This window comes from Canis lupus, chromosome 19 (assembly GCF_011100685.1).
Source record: "Canis lupus familiaris isolate Mischka breed German Shepherd chromosome 19, alternate assembly UU_Cfam_GSD_1.0, whole genome shotgun sequence".
NCBI lineage: Eukaryota > Metazoa > Chordata > Mammalia > Carnivora > Canidae > Canis > Canis lupus.
This window is the reverse complement of record NC_049240.1, coordinates 20,870,042-20,891,082: the sequence shown is the minus strand read 5'-3', so window position 1 is coordinate 20,891,082 and position 21,041 is coordinate 20,870,042. Positions and strand designations below refer to the sequence as shown.

The following is a 21,041-nucleotide window of genomic DNA, read 5'->3' as shown; positions in this document are numbered from 1 at the left end:
ATTTTATTTGGAAGAGAGAGAATCAGAGCAAAGGATCAAGAAAGAGATGAAATGAAAAAGGCTTGATAAAGTATGGCCAAGTAATAAAACTAACATGTATTTTTCTTGAGAGGTGTGATTCCACTGGAGACACTTTAATGTCAACCCTCCCAACCTTTTCAATTATTTTAGTTCCTGGAGTTTCCCAGATGCACAAAGGATTTAACAAATTATAAAGACCACATCAGTGAATTATTCACTTGACTCCTCATTGTATATTTCATTCACATCAACACTGCTAGACACAGTCGTATCAGGTGCCAAGTTCCTGAAAACAAAGGCTGTCTTTTCCTCAGTAATGGCTTAGATGCTTCAGATCCTTTATGGTCTGATGGAGATGTAACAAAACAATATATGTCCTCAAAACCTCATGTTTATTCTTGCACTAACAGACGGATTTGCTAATGAAGTGACTTGACAAAGTCAAGCTGTTTGTAGTTTGAAACTATAAAATAACTCCTCAAGAATTTGGAGAGCCCTACATAAATTCAAATAAGCAAAAGGGATTATCATTCTGTATAATCCTCTATAGACTTTCACTTTTGAGGTATACTAAATTGTTTGATGATAAGGGAGAAACCCACCAAACAATATAGAAAGAAATAACCAAAAAAAGGAATAATAGTAACTGGAATTACAATAATTTGGACAAGGTGTAGGTTGACATTTTCCCCATTACGACAAGAGTAGTTAAAAAAGGTAGGCTAAACAAATTAATACTCTGCATAAGATTGCAGAGCAAGTAGTATTAAAATAAATATTTTCTGGCATTTTTTTTGAGAGAAAGAGAGACTGAGTGTGCACATGTGCACACACAAGTGGGAGGAGGTGGTGCCAAGGAGGAGCAGAGAGAGAATTTCAGGCAGCCTCTGTTGTGCCCAAGATTGCGAATCCGAGAAACCACCAAGGAGCAGACACCCAGGCAAACACAAGAGGGTTTATTTACAAGCTGGAGCTTGGGTCTAAGCATACCGGACACAGCGGAGCAGGGACTTGGACCCCGAGGTGGGTTTCAGCTGAGTTTTAAGGGCTGGTCTAGGGGAACTTCAGAAGGGGGGAGGAATTTCTCAAGTTCTGTTTACATTCTGATATGGGGCTTTCAAGGGCATTGAGCTCCATTCTCATTCTGATATGGGACTTTCTGCCATGGGCATTGAGCTCTGTTCTTATTCTAATATGGGGCTTCATGCCCTTGGCTTGGGCTCTGTTCTCCTCCTAATATGGGGTTTCCTAAGACATTAAGCTGTAAGCTGTGTTTTTTTTCCCTATAACTGAAATAATGTAAATTTCAGCTCTTATTCACAGGGGCCTGGGATGGCTGTACCTGTGCTAATGCTGAACTTAAAGTGGAATGGCCTTAATTTTCTCCGCCTGCACAGCCTCCACGCTAATCTATTAAACAATTCCTAATTTAAAATGCTTTAAAAGACACAATAGTATGCATAATTCTTTTGTTCATATGAGGTATTTTTCTAAGTTTAATTCCATGCTTTTATATCTAATATTTATTAGTATTGTAAAATATCCAACAAATTGGGAATGTTTACAATGATTTATGAGAGTATTTTTCTGCATTTCAACGTCAAAATGCTATCTGCAATTTTCTTTTTAACTTGAAATGTTTATTCATGGTTCAACTTAAGAGCAATATTTGGAACTATTTCCATTCAGGTGAAAATTTAACATATTTGATTACTTAAAAAATATTAATTTGCCTTATATCATCTGGCTTCATGTTTGTTTTTGTCTGATACAGACTGACAATTGTCCTTAAAATACAAATTTAAAATAAAATAAAAATTCTGCCATTTGTCTTTTTTTTTTTTTTAACTTCTTTGCTCTCCCGTGGGCTGGCTGGGCTCAGAGGCAGGTGGATCGCCGCTCCTTCCAGACCCAAGCCCAGGGCGCTGGATGGTGATGCTTCACCCAGGGTGGGGGCAAAGTGCCCAGGGTAGCAGCACTTCTTATTTTTGGTGGAAACTGCCCCTCGCTCCTGCTCTCAGGACCTGGGGGTGTGCGCACTCATCGCGACTGTCCCTCTCTTAAGTGGGGCACTCCGCGCGCCCCCCACCCCCCGTCACCTCTGCGCGCCCCCCTGCAGCCCTTGCAGCGCCCAGGGCACCCCAGCGGCGGCCACTGAGCTTCAGGCAAGTTCACCAGTTGCCTCCGTCGCCGCCTGGGAATCTGGGGCCCCCAGCGACTGCGAGCCCCGGTCTCCCTGGGACCCGGCGAGGGCGCGCGGCCGCTGTGCCTGCCCCACCCGCCACCCCTGCGAGCGGGGAGGCCCGGAGAGGCGGGGGCGGCCAGCGGCTGGCCTGGGGCAGGAGCAGCGCCGCCCACAGCCCGGGGTCTGGAGCGCAGGGGAGGGGGAGCGGCTGGGGGCAGAGCTCTCCTCCTCGGGGGGGACCCCAGCCGGGTGCACAGCAGCACCAGCCAGCTGCCCAGACGCGCGGGGGGTCCTGGAGCGGGGCAGCCCCGGCGCCGGGGTGGGGGTGGGGGGACAGCTGCAGCGGGATCAGGCCTCCGTGGAAGCTTGGCTGGTGATCACCGGGACTTCGCCTTCTCTTACTTTGTTAGGAAAGCCACCAGGTAAGGAGGGGACCCCGGAGGACGCGACTCCGTGGCCGGTACAGTCGAGACGCCCAAGCGTGGGGTCCATCCCACTTGCTCACACTTAGATGCAACAGTGTACAGGCCGGACCCCTCCCTCCCCGCCCCACACCCCCGGCTGCCCTGGCGATGCCCGAGGGCGACTGTTCACAGACACCCGCCTTCAGAGGCCTTCCCCGGGCCCCCTCTAGCCTCCGGGGCCCCCTAAATCTTAGCGCCCCCCAAACCCTCCCCTGCAGCTCCTCCGGGAGCACCATGTCCAGCCTGGTCGCAGCGGCTCCGCTCCGCCCGGCCCCCCTCGCCGGCCCTCGCGGGGCGGGGAAGCCGGCGGGGGAGAGCGGAGGAGCCCGAGGCAGCAGCAGGCGGCGTCCTCCCGGGGTGAGTGCGGTCGCCTGTCGCCCCCCGCAGTCCCTCCCGGGCTCGCGCGCTTCCTTCCACTCTAGGCTGCGCCCAGGGCTCCGCGGCGCGCACGGAGGCGCTGGGGAGGGCGGCGGCGGCGGCCAGCGGGGGGCTGGCGGGTCCGGGCCTGGCCAAGCCCGAGGCCGGCTCCTCCCGGTCGGAGCCCAGCGCCCGGGCGGCGGCGGCGGAGGGCGGGTGCCCTTTGGAGACCGAACAAGGTAGTTCCCGAGCATCCCCCCCTTCCCACTTCCCTTGGGGGCGCGGGGCTGGGTGCGGGGTGGGGGCGTCGGGGTCACGCCAGCGGGGGGGTGTGTATTCTAAATAATACACCTATTAGAATTCTATCAATCCATTTTTTCATTCTTACTTGCTACTCTGCATGGTTTTATAGTCTCTGGGTCTGCGCTAATATTTCAGTGCATCGACTAGTTAAAAGGGAAAGGAAAGATGGGTGTAAAAACAAGAAAAGCAGTCGATTTCAAGTAGAAGAAGTAAGCACCTGCTTGTTCTCAAAGATGCTTCTGGTTTTTAATCAGCTCAGAAGTCTGGAAAACCCTTGTAAGCAAGAAAACAAGCTATTTCATCTGGCTTCGGTTTCCATTTCACCGCCAAGAAGGATTGATGGCTTGCGAGTCTGACCTGTCACTCATGGAAATTAGCTTGCTTTATTCAGTTACCCAGGGAACGTTTGGGTTTATGGACTCCTCTACTGTTATGAATTATACATGGCCTTTTTTTTCTTCTATTGTAGATGGATCTATAGTTAAGTATGCAATGTTCGAGAGCTTTTATGGGTCATAGAAAGCCTGTCATGATAGGACTGCAACTATACTAAATACTCAACTTTCACTCATATACAAATAAGCAGTAAGTACCATGTTAGGGTAGTACACACATGCGCATTTGCTAACCACTGCTAATTTGGTTTGCTAATCACTGCTAATTTGGTTTTGGGTTCAAAATTTACTTTTTTAAATTTATAACAATATACCTCACCTTCCTGAGCAGAACACGTTAATAAAAGGTCTTTCTTGACTCCTTGACATAAGCTCATCATCATGCACTTTATTATATATACTACACCAAATGGTGACGTTCACAGGAATCATTGAGCTGCCACGTGAAGGGCTCCAAAACGTGCCACGGTGAAGTAAGGACTCTTCTGGGCTGAAGATAGCTGTGAATCCACAGTACAGGGAGAGCTTTCTTTGAAGTCCCCCTATCCATCTAAAGATATATCCTCCCCCTAGAAAACCTCAATTGTCTTAAATCCTCTCCCCAAAAGTCTCATCCCCCAGGGAAGACCGGTTCATCACAGAGCCTCAGAAAGGTAGGCACTACACTCAGACAGACATGGGCACAACCCATCATATCTTCCATCTGTTCTCCTAAGGACTCACTTGTCTTTCCAAAAATTCATTTACTCTCCCTTCAGTGGCCTTTCTCCCTGCTCCTTTCCCTTTTTAAAATGCTCTATCTGCTCTCAAATCTCACCACAGCTCTGGGTATTTAGTTCTTGTCGTGAGGTCCCTTTACATGTAAAATTAAAAATTTATAAACGTGGATGCCTTTACTCCTGTTATTTTGTCTGTTGTCAGTTTTGTTCACACACCCCCAGGTACTGAACTGAGAGGGTCAGGAGCAAGTTTGTCCTCCCCTGAGCAGCATTTCTGGCCGCTGTCTATGTGGCCCAAACTGCTTTACTCATTTCATTTAAGGTCTTACTCTGTTAATCCCTTAAATGTTTCTGTTTTCCTTCCTTTCCACCTTCCTTTTCCATTTTCTTCTTTCTATTCCTCAGTTCTCTTTCCCCTCCTCTGTCTCTGCCTCTGCGTTTCTTTCTCTCACATTAAGCTTCTATTTCATCTGCCATAGTTCCTCTCACTTCTTGCTGTTAAGAGTGTAATCACCTCCTCTCTAATCTTCCATGGGAAGAGAAAATAAATGCCCATATGTTTTAGAGTTATTTCTAAAAGCAGGTCGAGCAGGATTCACCTGAAGACTCTTTTTTTAATAATAAATTTATTTTTTATTGGTGTTCAATTTGCCAACATACAGAATAACACCCAGTGCTCATCCCGTGAATGGGTGATGGGCACTGAGGGGGGCACTCGACGGGATGAAGACTCTTAATATAAAACTCTTCCTTCAGTGAAGTGCATGACTTTAGTGTATAGGCCTCGTAATGTCTATTTTACTTCCTCAAAAGAGATTTTTCCTTCCTTCTAGATTTGGTCAGTTGCAGATAACTTACATAGCTACAAATATTTTCTAGATATATGAAGCATTGTGTATGAAACATACACGTGCATTACGAAGAAAAAAGTTGAAATTTCATTTTCATGTAATTAGAAATATATACACTTCTTGCACATACATATTCATATGTATTGTATACATTTGTATATGTGTATGTAACAAACTGCACATTTACACAAATTAGTGCATCAGTTCTTTTGAGTTGTTTTAAGATTTTTTTTAAGTAATCTCTACGTCCAACCTGGGGCTCGAACTCACAATCCTGAGATGAAGGGTCACACACTCCACCGACTGAGCCAACCAGGCATCCCTCTTTTGGCATTTCTATTTGAATCTAATCACATGTATATTCTTAGTCTCATTCCTTATTATTAGTTTATAGTTCATGATTAATATTAGTTTATAGTTCATGATAGATTTTTGTATCAGTTAAACCACAACCAAATTACCTACCAATGAAAAAAACACCATATCCGATTTTACCCTAAAAATTATTTTATGGATAGCTTGTTGCTCAGCTTATATAAAGTACTTTTCAATTAGAAAAGATTTTTGCGTGTACTAGGTTCTAGACACTGCTCTAGCTAGGAGTCACTGGGAGAGAGAAGGGAGATGAACTGATAAGGCTTCTGAACTACAGGTGTATTTAGGTGTTAGAAGTGAGGAAAACTATATAAAGGCAGGAACTTTTAAATATCTGTGGTGGATCAAGGGCATTGTTGACCACTCATTCCAACAAAGGCAAGCAGCAATGGAAACAATAGTACCAAGGACTCAGGTAAGAAACACATGACACCTTTTTGGAATTGTAAGTAGTTCAGTAAAATTCAAAATTCATTCTCTCTCTCTCTCTCTCTCTCTCTCAGTAAATGTGTGAAAGCAGATTGTCTTTGCTTATCTGCCTATTTGGTTAATATTCTTGGGAATAACTGTTATTGTTATTGTTACGTATCTGTACAAAGACTGAGTCACAAAAAGGACATTTGTGAATAAAAATGACCTTAATTACATGGCATCATGGAGCAAATGAGTATCCATGGAGATTATGTAGCTAATTCCCCACTCAGAATATTTTCACATTGTGAAGATGTTTGGCTTTTGTTTTGTTCCTTTTTGATGTGTGCAATGTATTTATTTGCTAGCCCTATACTTATTTTGTTATAGCTTTTATTTCAAAGAGGCTATCGTCTGGTGTATACTCTTAGCATTTAAGGGAAAAAAAACCCCACATCACATACATCCTAGAGATTGCTATTCAAATCTTCCCTCTATCACTAACTAGCTGTGAGACACTAGGCAATTCTTTCAAGCTTGTTGGGCCTCAGTGGCCTCATTTGTATAAATTGAGGGTTTGAGTCAATGACTTCCTATGACTGCCTGAATCAAAGTGATTATTACCTCTGCTTCTTTGAAGTCCAAATTGATATTCAAGTAAAAAGTTCCTCAGCTACCAATCCCTATACTTTACAGCAGTGAAATTTAGAAAGATTTGTGCTTCTTTATGTCTTTCCCTCTTGAAGCCTACATGCATTAGCTCTTCTTTGAGTGTTAATGAAAATGTAAATTCATGCTGAAGTAGCTTTCTAATTAGATTTGTTTATAGAGTGATTTCAATTGTATCTTTCCTGAAAATTAGAAAAGGAAAATGATCACTTATTGAAATCACTGAATTTATCATACATTTTAATTAAGCAAGGTAGGTAATTTTGTTCTCATTTCACAAGTGAGAAAAATGAGTTAAAAGGGCTTTTAGGTTTATATTATGTGCATTTTATCACATAAAATAATTTTTTAAAGAATTGTTAAATGTCTAAGATAGTGAAGTACCTGAATATATATATACATACATATATATTATAACTTTGACCCAGATCTGTACAAGGCCAAGTCTATATTATATCATGAGGGTTTTGTATTAAGAATCAGGGTTGGGGATCCCTGGGTGGCTCAGCACTTTGGCACCTGCCTTCGGCCCAGCGTGCGATCCTGGAGACCTGGGATCGAGTCCCACGTTGGGCTCCTTGCATGGAGCCAGCTCCTCCCTCTGCCTCTCTCTCTCTCTCTCCGTGTCTCTCATGAATAAATGGATAAAACCTTAAAAAAAGAATCAGGGTCAATTACACATCTTTTAAACTCTTGGCTACATCTGATTTTGGGGAGGCCTTCTATCCCATCCATCTTCCTCTTTTGACCCTAAGTTCTCTATTTTCTAGCTTTTATCACTTTTTTTTCATCTTCCAGGACACTTTCATCAACCTTGTAATGACTGATAAAAAAGCAAAAGCTGAGACGCCTGGGATGTGCAGTTGGTTAAGTGTTGGACTCTTGCTTTCAGCTCAGGTGGTGATCTCAGGCTTGTGAGGTGGAGTGGCACAAAGGGCTCTGCACTCATTGCAGAGTCTGCTTAAGAATTTTTCCTCCCTCCACCTCTGCCCCTCCCCACTGCACTCTATCTCTTTCTTTCACTCTAAATAAGTGAACATCTTTTTAAAAAGTATTTTTTATTCATTCACAAGAGACACACAGAGGACTCCTTTTTTTAATAAATTAATTTTTTATTGGTGTTCAATTTACCAACATACAGAAAAACACCCAGTGCTCATCCCGTCAAGTGCCCCCCTCAGTGCCCGTCACCCATTCACTCCCACCCCCCGCCCTCCTCCCCTTCCACCATCCCTAGTTCATTTCCCAGAGTTAGGAGTCTTTATGTTCTGTCTCCTTTTCTGATATTTCCCACACATTTCTTCTCCCTTCCCTTATATTCCCTTTCACTATTATTTATATTCCCCAAATGAATGAGAACATACACTGTTTGTCCTTCTCCGATTGACTTACTTCACTCAGCATAATACCCTCCAGTTCCATCCACGTTGAAGCAAATGGTGGGTATTTGTCGTTTCTAATGGCTGAGTAATACCTGGGAAATGAACTAGGGGTGGTGGAAGGGGAGGGGGTGGGGTGTAGGGGTGAATGGGTGACGGGCACTGAGGGGGGCACTTGATGAGATGAGCACTGGGTGTTATTCTGTATGTTGGCAAATTGAACACCAATAAAAAATAAATATATATAAAAAAATAATGTATGTTTCCAATAATAGAAATTATGGTAATAGCTCACTAAGACCTTTTACTTAATTCATCACAAAGCCCTATGTGTATCTGTCAAAAAGATTCCTAATGTGTTAATTCATGTATTTCTTCACAAAAGAACCTCTCACCTGGACAATTACTATAAACCTGTGATAGAGCTTCTCTTTCCATTGTCCATACTGTTCTCCAAGTGAAATTTCTCAAAAGCTATCTGATCAGGTTATAGCCCACTTTTAAATCCTTCAGTGGATTCCTGTTACCCTTGGTTTGAAGTTTTCACTTCATAGAATGGAACACAAGGCCTTTTTCAACATTCCTGTTGATTATTCTCTAAATTTTCTGCCGCTTCTACTCCCTAATCTCCACCCACTTTGCTCTGCTGGGATGCCAAACCATTTGCAGTCTCTCAAAACAGGTCCTGCTGACTCTAGTTTATGTAAAGGCCTTCACATGCTTCCTGGCATGTTATAAATGCAAAATAAGTGCTGCTATTATCTTTACTATCACTCCTGATCCCTGCTTTACTCTCCCCCCACCAAATTGTTCCAAATTTCCACTCCATCTCATTGTCCAGAACTTAATGATATGGCCACCCCTGACCTACAGGAGAGCCTGGGAAAGTCAATCTTTGAATCGAATGGCCATGCACGCAATCGGTTTTTAGGAGTGCCTGGGTGGCTCACTTGGTTGAGTGTCTGACTCTTGGGTTCAGCTCAGATCATAATCTAGAGTTATGAGATGAAGTCCCCACATTAGCCTCCATGCTGGGCATGGAACCTGCTTAGAATTCTCTCTCTCTCTCTCTCCTCTCTCTCCCCCCCCCCCCCACCCCTTGCTCTCTCTCTCAAAAAAAAATTGGTTTTATTAGAAAGGAATAATGTATCTTGGGAAGCCATTACTTCTTGATGTAAAAATTAATGTCTGAACTGAATTTTGATAATATCACCACTCCCTTGTTTAAAAATACTGGCAGTGGCTTACAGGTGTGCTTACAATAAAATATAGCATCTATGGGAAAAGCAAAAAAAAAAAAAAGGTTACAGATAAACAGGGCTGTTATGGTGGACTTGCCATCATTCTTCTTCTTAGTGCATCCTGTAATACGCAGCTACTATCGTTTGGTTCAATAAGGCTGCACGAGCTCCAGCCATTGATTCCACATTTTACCAAACAGGAATGAAAAGTCACAAAGAAGGATGCACCCCTTCTGTATTAGTGTGGTTAGGCTGTCCTAACCAAATACCACTGACTGGGTGGCTTAAACAGTAAAACCTGTTTTTCTCATAGTTGTGGAGGCCAGAAGTTAGGGAGGGGAAGATAGATGTGTAGAAGAAAATCAGTGTGCTGATGATGCTTTTACTAGAGAGAGATGAAATGGACCCTGGACAGGAAAAGAAACAAAACTTCACTACTCAAAGCTAGAGATCCCAAAATATACAGCTCTTAAAAACATGATGAGAATATAAATACTAAATCCAAACATATAGAAGATCAGAAGAATTAAAAATGAGAAATGACACATAAAGGACCTTAAACCCTGGGATTGGGAGTAATAAGTAAGAATTAAATGGAATAAAATTATAATTCTTTTAAAATTACTTGGAATAAACTATCTTCTTTTTACAGAAATGTTAACACATAAGGCATTAATCAATTACCCCAAATTAAAACATCGTTAGAAAATAATATATATAATATATATGAATGTAGTCTTGAGGCAAAGAGGGTATTCCAAAAAGAGACCTAAGCCTCAGAAAAGAAAAAACTAGATGGACTTGACAGCACAAAAACTGCAAAAGCTTATACAGCCAACAAACCATGTACTCTGATCTCATTAGAGCCCTTTATGACAATCTGTGTTTTCTAAGAGGAGAATAAAGAGTAGCAGAAAAAAAAATCCCTTGAAATCAGAATCAGCTCATTCGATCCTATAGAAATTTCTAAAATTCATATTTCTGAGGATCTTCAGTATCGATCTCCAACTCATGTTTGCAGTGATGCCAAACCAAGTACCATGTAGCCGTCCTCAAAGGCCTGGCAAGGGGAAGATTTGCTGTAAGCATGGAGGATTGGGGATAGTCCCAGGCAAGCCCTTTCAGTGACCACCTCTCTTTGTTCCTGGCCTTACACAGTAGAAGCATAGACTCGGTCCAAGGCGCAGTGGATGCCATCCTCATTAGGGTGCACCTGTTATGAGTCAAGCCAAATCTGAAACATTTCCATATAGTGTTCTTTTATTTTTGGAAAGTGGAGACTCTTTAAAACAAAAGGGATGTTTAGGTGTGTCATTGCTGTCTTTGATCCCGGCACAAATAATTTAAAAACATGAGTTGCGCTACTCCTGACTAATTCTGGTGGCATCTGGTTTGCCTGATTTCCACCTTCTGCGTTTCAAATTTTTTAGTTAAAATTTTCAAATTAAAATTCCTGCTATCATCATATATACCCATATATGCACACACGTATATAGACGTGAATATGTATGCACTCACGGGGTGATATGTATACACAAGCAAATATGTGTACCTGTATACATATGCAGATAAACACCCACACATATGTGTGTTTCTATGTAGGTACACGTACGTGTGCATGGACATGTTTGCGTATAAATACACATATATAATGTATAAGTAGACATTTTAAGTTATAGATTAATATATAGCTACATAATTGATGAGGAAATGTTGTCCTATTTATTTTTCAAAACATCTACATTTCCCCCCTTGTTTCTGTGAGAAATACTTTCCCAGCCATAAATGCTTAAATTCTTTTTGATTCAGAATCTGTTTGTGAGAGACCATTTTATACTTCTGATTCACAGGCCTCCTCCATAATTGATCTCCTACAATGGTTTTGTGACAGGCTCCTTTCTGAAGCAGGCAAAGAAATAAGTGAGATAATGCAACCCTATTTATTTATGAGGATTGTATTTTCATTGATTGACATCTGAACCCAGAGGAAATATGGTTTCATTTTCCACCAGCCGGGTGAATCGAGATTAAATGTCACCTAAATTCTCTCAAGTCAAGAATTCTTTTTATCATCCCCAAAACAAGAGAATGGTTTCCATTAGCCTGAACACAAAGCTTGAAACTTCGTTCCTTACGCCAATTTGTCATGATTTGTATATAATTGTGAGGAAACTAATTAATGTGTTTTATATTTTTCCTATTAATTAGTAGACATTGTGGAAACTTCTGTCAGAAATGTCAGAACATTTCATAGATGTTTTTTTTAATTCTCCTTTGAGCTTTCTGGAAATGATGGTGCAGGCTCTTTTCTTTGAAGAAAACTGGAATTCTTGCCTTGGATACTAGTACTCATAGTCGAAAATTGTAGTATAAAATAATAACTGTTTTCCCCACTATTATTTGAAGCCTTAGAATGGGGAAAGGAAGGATAATTGGTTGTTATGTCTAGTCTGTGACAGATTTTGAAAACTAGTTTTGAAGTGTTTACTCTTGTATTCTTTAATGTTTCTTATGTGAAGGTAAAATAACCAAAATCAACCGTGGAGAGAAAAACCAAACACTTCCTTGAGGGACTGAAAGATTTAATTATGGTCAAACGAGATAGTGTTCAAAATTTTTCATGTTTAAAGGAAGATGCTGTGCTCAGACGGTCTCACTTAGAAGAGATAAATGAGTCAGCTGCTCCATGGCCAAGTGGCCAAACTTTTAATTGGTCTTTATCATAGGTGGGCTGTAAAAATCCTATGTGAAGATTTTGGGTGTCAAAAATGAGCATTTCCGCTACCACATGCAATTTGCAGAAATCCATCTGACAAGTCAGCCTCTAAGGCAAGTATCTCAGCCAAAGGTTTCACTTCCAACAACGTTAAGGAAGACAACAGACAGCTAACAGGGAACGAAGGAACCACGAGGACGCTGCAGCTGAAAGTGCATGTGGGATTTCCTGCTCTTTAGAAAAGGCAATTCACTTTCCCTGGCTGACCCTTCAAGAGATTTATTTTCCTTTTTTGTCAGGATGAAGGAGATAACTCATAATCAAAGAGCAGCTGCTTTTATGACGTGTTCGGTAATAAAGTCTAATAAAGCCTAAGGCCTCGAAAAAAATTTAAATCACTTATTTCAAGGTACAAATTAAATGTGCTTAATTGTTCTACAAGCTTGCTCCTCAAACCGTGAGCATGGGCATCACCTAGATGCTTCCTAGGACTGTAGGATCACACTCGTACCCTTACATACACTTCCAGTATCTTCATTTAAACAAGACCCCCAGGTGCATTTAATATGCACATGCATATTAGTCTAAGAAACCCTGCTTGACAGTATCTGTTCCGAATGCTGATCCAGATCCAATATCTTCATTTCCTGGGTAATCAATACCTCAGGTGCCCGTTTCAGTGTTGGATAATTCCAGTGATTATGAAAATCTTCCTCACGTGAAGACAAAATTCTGCTTATCTATCCTATGCATCGAAATAGTCCATATTCTTCAAGGGCCAATCATGATAAGGTTTATTTCTCTGTCAGGATAGAATTTCAGATACTTAAACTTGTTGCTTGCTCTATTTCCTTACTCTTTTCTAATCCCTTTCGTCAGTGCTCACAAAGTAGTTATTTCTCCAGCCACGTTGGATGCTCTATACGAACTACGTCGTGATAATTTGGAATCAAGGTGTGGTCTCTCGATTTAAAAAGCAGTATTCCAGTGATCAATGCAGAGTTGAGTAAATGCTGCCTCCTAGATCCTGCACATTCTTTCTCTATTACTGAAACTTAAATTGCATATATACACACACTGTATACATCACAGTGTACTGTATTCTTAGACCACTTCAGAAAATATACTATAAACATTTCATTTTGCTTTTTAAGAAATTATGCATATCATACCCTCATTTAAAACATTAAACAAACTCCATTAGATCATGTTGATGGGAGCTCCTTGAGAAAGGACACAGGTCTTCCCTTTCATTCTTACTACCGGTCATAATCTGCTGTACATGTTAGGCATAAAATAATGATTTTCCAGTTATTGTGTCCATCTTTGATGTATAGAAGTAAAATCAGAGGCATAGTGAATATTGGCGAGAATGGAGATTCTGAGTTGCAGACCAACCTTTTCGCCCTGGTTACGAGACTTTGAATGAGTTGCAAGCCTGTCTAGACTTTGTATGCCTCACCTGTAAGAGAAAGTACTAGAATCTACTGACTTTCAATCATTTTTTTAAATAGGGATTTTTTTCTTACTCAAAGGAAACCTTACTTAGAGCACAAATCTCATAAAATGGTAAGAGCTAAGTTGCTCAAGCTGAAGAGGGGGATTGAAGAGGAAGGCAAGACCTTCCTAGAAAATGAGAAGGAAAGTACGTTAACCTAATACGTATTTGAGAATCTCAAGTAAATATTATGAGAGGCAAAAGCTCTAATATGTGTTAGAGACTCAGGATTAAGCTTTACTTTTCCACCAAGGATGGCTTACGTTAGTTTGGATATCTCTTATATTTTGAATATCCTTTTATATTCTCTTATTTTGGATCTTTCAATGTGCAGTTATTTCTTAATGTTGAGAAAGCTGAAATGTGAAAAAGAACTCTGGGTAAGCCTTTTTTTTTAATTTTAGTAGAAATAAACATGAAATCTACCCTCTTAAATGTTTAAATATGCTGGTTGAACAGCCGGTCTCAAGGATGTTTTCATCTCGTGACTGAAACTATTCCGATGGAACAAAAGGTGCATTTCCACCTTTCATTCTCTTTGCCTGGCAACCACCATTCTAACTTTGTGCTGTGATGTTTAACCATTTTATATATCTCAAATAAGTAGAATCATGGAGTATTTTTCTTTCTGTTACCAGTTTATTTTATTTATCATAATGTCCTCACAGTTCATTCACATGCAGCATGACGGGATTCCCTTCTTCTTCAAGGCTGACTAATATTCCACTGCCTGTCTGTACCACACTTCCTTATCCATTATTCTCTAATGGTCACTGAATGATTTCTACTTCTTGGCTGTTGTGAATAATGCTGCAATACATATGAGTGCACGTATCATTTCTAGATTCTGCTTCCAATTATTTTGGATAAATATTCACAAGTGGGATTGCTGGATCATAAGATAATTCTAATTAAAAAGAAATTTTGGGGAGGGAGAAGCTCTCTGCTGTTTTCCATGGCAGCTACACCACTTTACATTCCCACTTAGAGTGCACAAGTGTTCCAATTTCTCCACATTCTTACTAATACTTTAAAAAATTTTGGGCATCCCAGGTGGCTCAGTGGTTTAGCACCGCCTTCGGCCCAGGGTGTGATCCTGGAGACCCAGGATCGAGTCCCACATTGAGGTCCCTGCATGGAGCCTGTTTCTCTTCCCTCTGCCTGTGTCCCTGCCTCTCTCTCTCTCTCTCTCTGTGTCTCTATAAATAAATGAATAAAATCTTTAAACAATTTTTTTCTCTATGTACAAAATGTGTATCTGTGTTTGATAATGGCCAGTGTGTTGGGTGATAATTCACTGCATGAGTTGATATCTCATTGTGTTTTTTATTTGCATTTCCCTGACGGTTAGTAATATTAAGCATGTTCTTATGTCATGTATCTGTTCACCAGTTGTATATATTCCTTGGAAATACATCTATTACATTCTTTGCCTATTTTATTTATTTATTTTTATTTTTATAATTTTCTTCCTATGTTTGTTCTTTTTTTTAAGATTTTATGTATTTATTCATGATAGTCACACAGAGAGAGACAGAGAGGCAGAGACACAGGCAGAGGGAGAAGCAGACTCCATGCAGGGAGCCTGATGTGGGATTCGATCCCAGGTCTCCAGGATCGCACCCCGGGCCAAAGGCAGGCGCCAAACCGCTGTGCCACCTAGGGATCCCCTCTTTGCTTATTTTAAAAATCAGGTTATTTGGTTTTTGATATTGATTTGTCAGGTTTCTTTATATATTTTGAATATTAACCCCTTATTATATAAATGGCTAACAAATATTTTTCCTATTCCATAGGCTGCCTTTTTACTCTGTTGATTGTTTCCTTTAATGTGTAGAAATAACTACATCTCCTGTACTCTCATTTATCTATTTTTGTTTTTGCTGTTTGTGCCTTTAGTATTTTATCCAAAAAATTATTGCCGCGATCAATGTCATGAAAATTTTTCCCCCTGGCTTTCTGCTAAAGATTTATAATTTTCGGTTTTACATTTATGAGTTGTTGTTGTTGTTTGGTATGGTGACATATAAGGTTCTCATTTCATTCTTTTGCATGTGAATATCCAGTTTTCCTGAAACCAGTGTTTGAAGAGATGATTTTTCTCCCCATTTTGTATTCTTGGCACTCTTGTCCCCCCAGGACAGGCATTATCTTAATAATAATTATTTAGGTATTATATATTATATATTATCTATATAATTAGGTATTATATATTATATATTCCTGAGTTTCTAAAGGGAATTCATAACAGATCTCCCAACTATCCTGAAAGGGGGCTAGTCTGGGTACGTGGTCTCTCCTGTGAAGGTAAGGACACTTTAGATCCCGAGTCAGCACACCTTGGAATTGCTCCAAGTTCTTCAGTGTCTGAGATGGAAACACAAGCAAGGTTCATTTATTTACTTATGCCGGACCTCCCTCATCACAAGAGAATGTTTTCTTAAAATCTCCTAGTATACAAAATATAAACACAGGCAAAAATATAAGCATTCTATGTAGTTATCCATCTCTTTGGTAAAGCTTGAAATAACTTCTTGCCAATAAAGAGTGGTCATTGCTGGAGGATAATATAAAATTTATAACACTAGAATTCTCTCTCCCTTACTTTTCTTCTATGGGTAAGTAACCATTTGGTACAAATGAGACCGTATAGGGAAAACAAGAGCGACTTAACTCCTGTAAAGCGTCTGGTCTCAGGCAAGGGTCAAGAGTTTCCATATGCTCAGAGACAAATACCTTTTATGGGAAAGAGAACAAACCAGAGATAACAGCTGACAGGGAGGGATGGTTGTCTGGCAAAATTAGAAGTAACAATTTAAACCCTGCTGTATTTCTAATTTCCAGGAGCCCTAGAAGAATTTTGACCAGAAAGAAAGGAATCCTGTGATTGTCTTATGTCTGCTAAACAGTAATGACTACAAAATAATGATCATGGGACTGAAGGATGCCTACGCAAGCCCAGCCTCTTATCCTTTGGAAAACTGCTTTTATGTCTGGCACACCACCCCTTCAGAGGAGGGCATTGCTCTTTTCTTTTCTTTTCTTTTCTTTTTTTTCTTTTCTTTTCCTTCCTTCCTTCCTTCCTTCCTTCCTTCCTTCCTTCCTTCCTTCCTTCCCTCCCTCCCTCCCTCCCTCCTTCCTTTCTTCTCTCTTTTTCTTTCCTTTCTTTCTCTTTTTCTTTCTTTCTTTCTAGATTTTATTTACTTATTTGAGAGAGAGAGCACGAGCAGGGGGAGTGTGAAGGGTAGAGGAAGAATCAGACTCCTCCCACTGAGTGTGGAGCTCAAGTTGGCTCCATCCCAGGACCCTGGGATCATGACCTGAGCCATGCAGGCATCCCAACATTTTTCTTTCTATCCAGTCCCCTATATGTAAGGTATCTCCAATAAACTCCACCTGCTTTCTTTCTCTCAAGTTCAGTGGTCATTTCTATGAAATTGAGACTCAAGAATTTGGTCTTGGTGGTCTAGTCGCACAAATGTATTTAACGTTTTAGAGAAGTTTTCCTATAGAATCAGAGATGCTCTATGTATGTTTTCAGGTCTTAAACACTTTGCCCCTGAGAACCAATACTATTCTTGAGATGCTTTAAAAGTTTTATTTCCGAAGAAGAGGAAGAGGAAGAGGAAGAGGAAGAGGAAGAGGAAGAAGAAGAAGAAGAAGAAGAAGAAGAAGAAGAAGAAGAAGAAGAAGAAGAAGAAGAAGAAAGTTGTTTTATTTATAAACTCTGAAGGACTATGGGACAGACATTGAATTACATGAATTTATCACAATGTCACTTGAACAACTCTCCTCTACATTTTAGCTTTGCTCTGAAATATACTCATTGGGGAAGATATTTAGTTTTGCCTTGTATCATATTCACCTAAGCTCCTATATAGCTGTGCACATAGTACTTGCTTAAAAAACATGTTTTTTTTTAAGTTTATATTTTTTTTTGCGAGGGGGAGAGAGAGAGAGAGAGAGAATGTGTGCACATGCACATGAGTGAGAGGAGGGGTAAAAGGAGAGAGAGAGAGAATCTCAAGCAGACTCCCTATTGAGTATGGAGCCTGAAGTGAGGCTCAATCTCATCATCCTGAGATCATGACCTGCACAGAAATCAAGACTCAGACACTTAACCAACTGAGCACACCCACCCACCCCAGAAAGTATGGTTTCATTTGACTATATTTGGAATTGCTTTCTAGACAAATTCTTGGTAGATTTCCTTGGATGAAAAATTTATTAGTCTCATTGACATTGGGTCTACCTCGTGTGTCATTATGGCTTCATACATACTGTCTTTCTTTTTAGATCGAAAATAAGGATGGGGAAGATGGTGGAAGAGTAAGGTCCCCAAGTCACCTGTCCCCTCCAAATTACCTAGATAACCTTCAAATCATCCTGAAAATTTATGAATCCGGCCTGAGATTTAAAGAGAGAACAGCTGGAATGCTACAGTGAGAAAAGTTCACGCTTCTATCAAGGTAGGATGATGGGGGGAAATGAAATAGAGAAACAAAAGGCATCCAAGGGGGAGGGGCCTCACGAGAAGTCCAGCAAAGGCTAGTGCCCCCAGAAGAGGAAAGCCCCGTCCTGGAGAAGCAGGAGCTTAACCAATCTTCCCAAGCAGAAAGATGCTCGCAGGGAGTTAGAGCAGGACCCCAGGAAGGCGGGGATGCCCTCAGGCTCCCTGGGAAACTAACAGACACCTGCGCCCCCAGGAAAGTGCACCCAGCTCCCTAAGGGCTGCAGCGTGTGCATGGCGGGACCCCAGAGCAGCTCGGAGGGGCTCCAGCAGAGGCTCCGGAGAGAGGGGGCTGCAGGGACCCGAGAGCAGCTCAGAGGCAGCTCTAGCAGAGGTAGAGGCTCCACGTGGAGGGGGCCGTATGGCCCGGGAGCAGCTCTGTGGGTCTCAGGTGGTGGTTCCGCAGAGAGGGTCTTCGCGGCCAGGAGCGCGAATCCAACAGCACAGGCCCGGGAGCACAGGGCTCTGGGGACACAGCCTAGGATCCAACCTCCCCCCAGGACAGGCAGAGGCCAGGAGGGCCCAGGACAGCAAGGATGCTTCTGCCCCGAGCTGAGGAGATCAGTGGCCCCGCCCCCGGAGCATCCAGGCCCCTGCAGTCCGAGAGATCCCGAGTTACTGCGGAAGCTGAATCCAGGGCTCCAGAGCCAGCCACTGCCACTGTGGTTGTCCCTCCTGGGGCCTCACGGGGTAAACAACCCCCACTGAGCCCTGAACCAGGAAGGGGGAGAGCAGATCCCCAAGTGCTAACTGAAAATCAGCACAACAGGCCCCTCCCCCAGAAGACTAGCTAGACACACAAGTTCCAGGGGAAGTCAAGGGACTTAAAGTATACAGAATCAGAAGATACTCCCCCGTGTGTTTTTTTTTTTTCTTTTTGATTTCTGTTTGCTTTCCCCATCCTTTATTTTCCTTTCTTTCTTCTCTTTTTTTCCTTCCTTTTTTCTTTTTCTCATTTCTTTCCTTCTTTCTATCCTCTCTTTTTCTCCTTTTCCCAATACAACTTGTTTTTGGCCGCTCTGCACTGAGCAAAATGACTAAAAGGAAAACCCTCACCTCAAAAGAAAGAATCAGAAACAGTCCTCTCTCCCACAAAGGTACAAATATGGATTACGATTCAATCTCAGAAAGCCAATTCAGAAGCACTATTATACAGCTACTGGTGGCTCTAGAAAAAAGCATGAAGGACTCAAGAGACTTTGTGACTGCAGAATTTAGAGCTAATCAGGCAGAAATTAAAAATCAATTGAATGAGATGCAATCCAAACTACAAGTCCTCACAACGAGGGTTCACGAGGTGGAAGAACGAGTGGATGACATAGAAGACAAGATGATGGCAAAGAGGGAAACTGAGGAAAAAGGAGACAAACAATTAAAAGACCATGAGGATAGATTACGGGAAATAAATGACAGCCTGAGGAAGAAAAACCTACATTTAATTGGGGTTCCCGAGGGTGCCGAAAAGGACAGAGGGCCAGAATATGTATTTGAACAAATCCTAGCTGAAAGCTTTTTAATCTGGGAAGGGAAACAGGCATTCAGATCCAGGAGATAGAGTGATCCGCACCCCCTAAAATCAATAAAAAATGTTCAACTCCTCGACATTTAATGGTGAAGCTTGCAAATTCCAAAGATAAAGAGAAGATCCTTAAAGCATCAGGAGATAAGAAATCCCTGATTTTATGGGGAGGAGTATTAGGGTGACAGCAGACCTCTCCACAGAGACCTGGCAGGACACAGGGGTGGCAGGATATATTCAGGGTCCTAAATGAGAAAAACATGCAACCAAGAATACTTTATCCAGCAAGGCTCTCATTCAACTTGGAAGGAGAGATAAAGAGCTTCCAAGACATGCAGGAACTGACAGAATATGTGACCTCCAAACCAGCTCTGCAAGAAATTTTAAGGGGGACTCTTAAAATTCCCCTTTAAGAAGAAGTTCAGTGGAACAGTCCACAAAAACAAGGACTGAATAGATATCATGATGACACTAAACTCCTAGCTTTCAATAGTAACTCTGAACGTGAATGGGCTTAATGACCCCATCAAAAGGTGCAGGGTTTCAGACCGGATAAAAAAGCAGGACCCATCAATTTGCTGTCTATAAGAGACTCATTTCAGACAGAAGGACACCTACAGCCTGCAAATAAAAGGTTGGGGAACCATATACCATTCAAATGGTCCTTGAAAGAAAGCAGGGGTAGCCATCTTTATATCAGATAAACTAAAACTTACCCCGAAGACTGTAGTGAGAGATGAAGAGGGACACTATATCATACTTAAAGGATCTATCCAACAAGAGGACTTAACAATTCTCAATATATATGCCCAGAATGTGGGAGCTGCCAAATATATCAACCAATTAATAACCAAAGTTAAGACATACTTAGATAATAATACACTTATACTTGGTGACTTCAATGTAGCTCTTTCTACTCTCGATAGGTCTTCTAAACACAACGTCTCCAAAGAAACAAGAGCTTTAAATGATACATTGGACCAGATGGATTTCACAGATATCTCCAGAACTTTACATCCAAACTCGACTGAACACACATCCTTCTCAAGTGCACATGGAACTTTCTCCAGAATAGACCACATACTGGGTCACAAATCGGGTCTGAACCAATACCAAAAGATTGGGATCGTCCCCTGCATATTCTCAGACCATAATGCCTTGATATTAGAACTAAATCACAACAAGAAGTTTGGAAGGACCTCAAACACGTGGAGGTTAAGGACCATCCTGAATAAAGATGAAAGGGTCAACCAGGAAATTAAGGAAGAATTAAAAAGATTCATGGAAACTAATGAGAATGAAGATGTAACCTTTCAAAATCTTTGGGATGCAGCAAAAGTAGTCCTAAGGGGTTAATGCATTGCAATACAAGCATCCATTCAACAACTAGAAAGATCTCAAATACAAACGCTAACCTTACACATAAAG

General features: G+C 41.5%; 1 long non-coding RNA gene across 4 annotated transcripts in view; it reads left to right on the top strand.

The window, feature by feature from the left end:
- The first annotated feature begins 2,552 nt into the window (after window positions 1–2,552).
- The window catches only part of LOC119864456, a 42,224-nt gene continuing 23,735 nt past the window's right edge, over window positions 2,553–21,041 (top strand). The window contains exons 1-2 of one of the 4 annotated variants that reach the window (XR_005373978.1): window positions 2,553–2,628; window positions 17,881–18,053. This is a non-coding gene — a long non-coding RNA (uncharacterized LOC119864456). Of the gene's footprint in view, window positions 2,629–2,984; window positions 3,028–3,226; window positions 3,267–3,472; window positions 3,916–17,880; window positions 18,054–21,041 lie in introns of those variants that run through there. The other 3 variants (XR_005373980.1, XR_005373981.1, XR_005373979.1) reach the window with 3 other exon arrangements.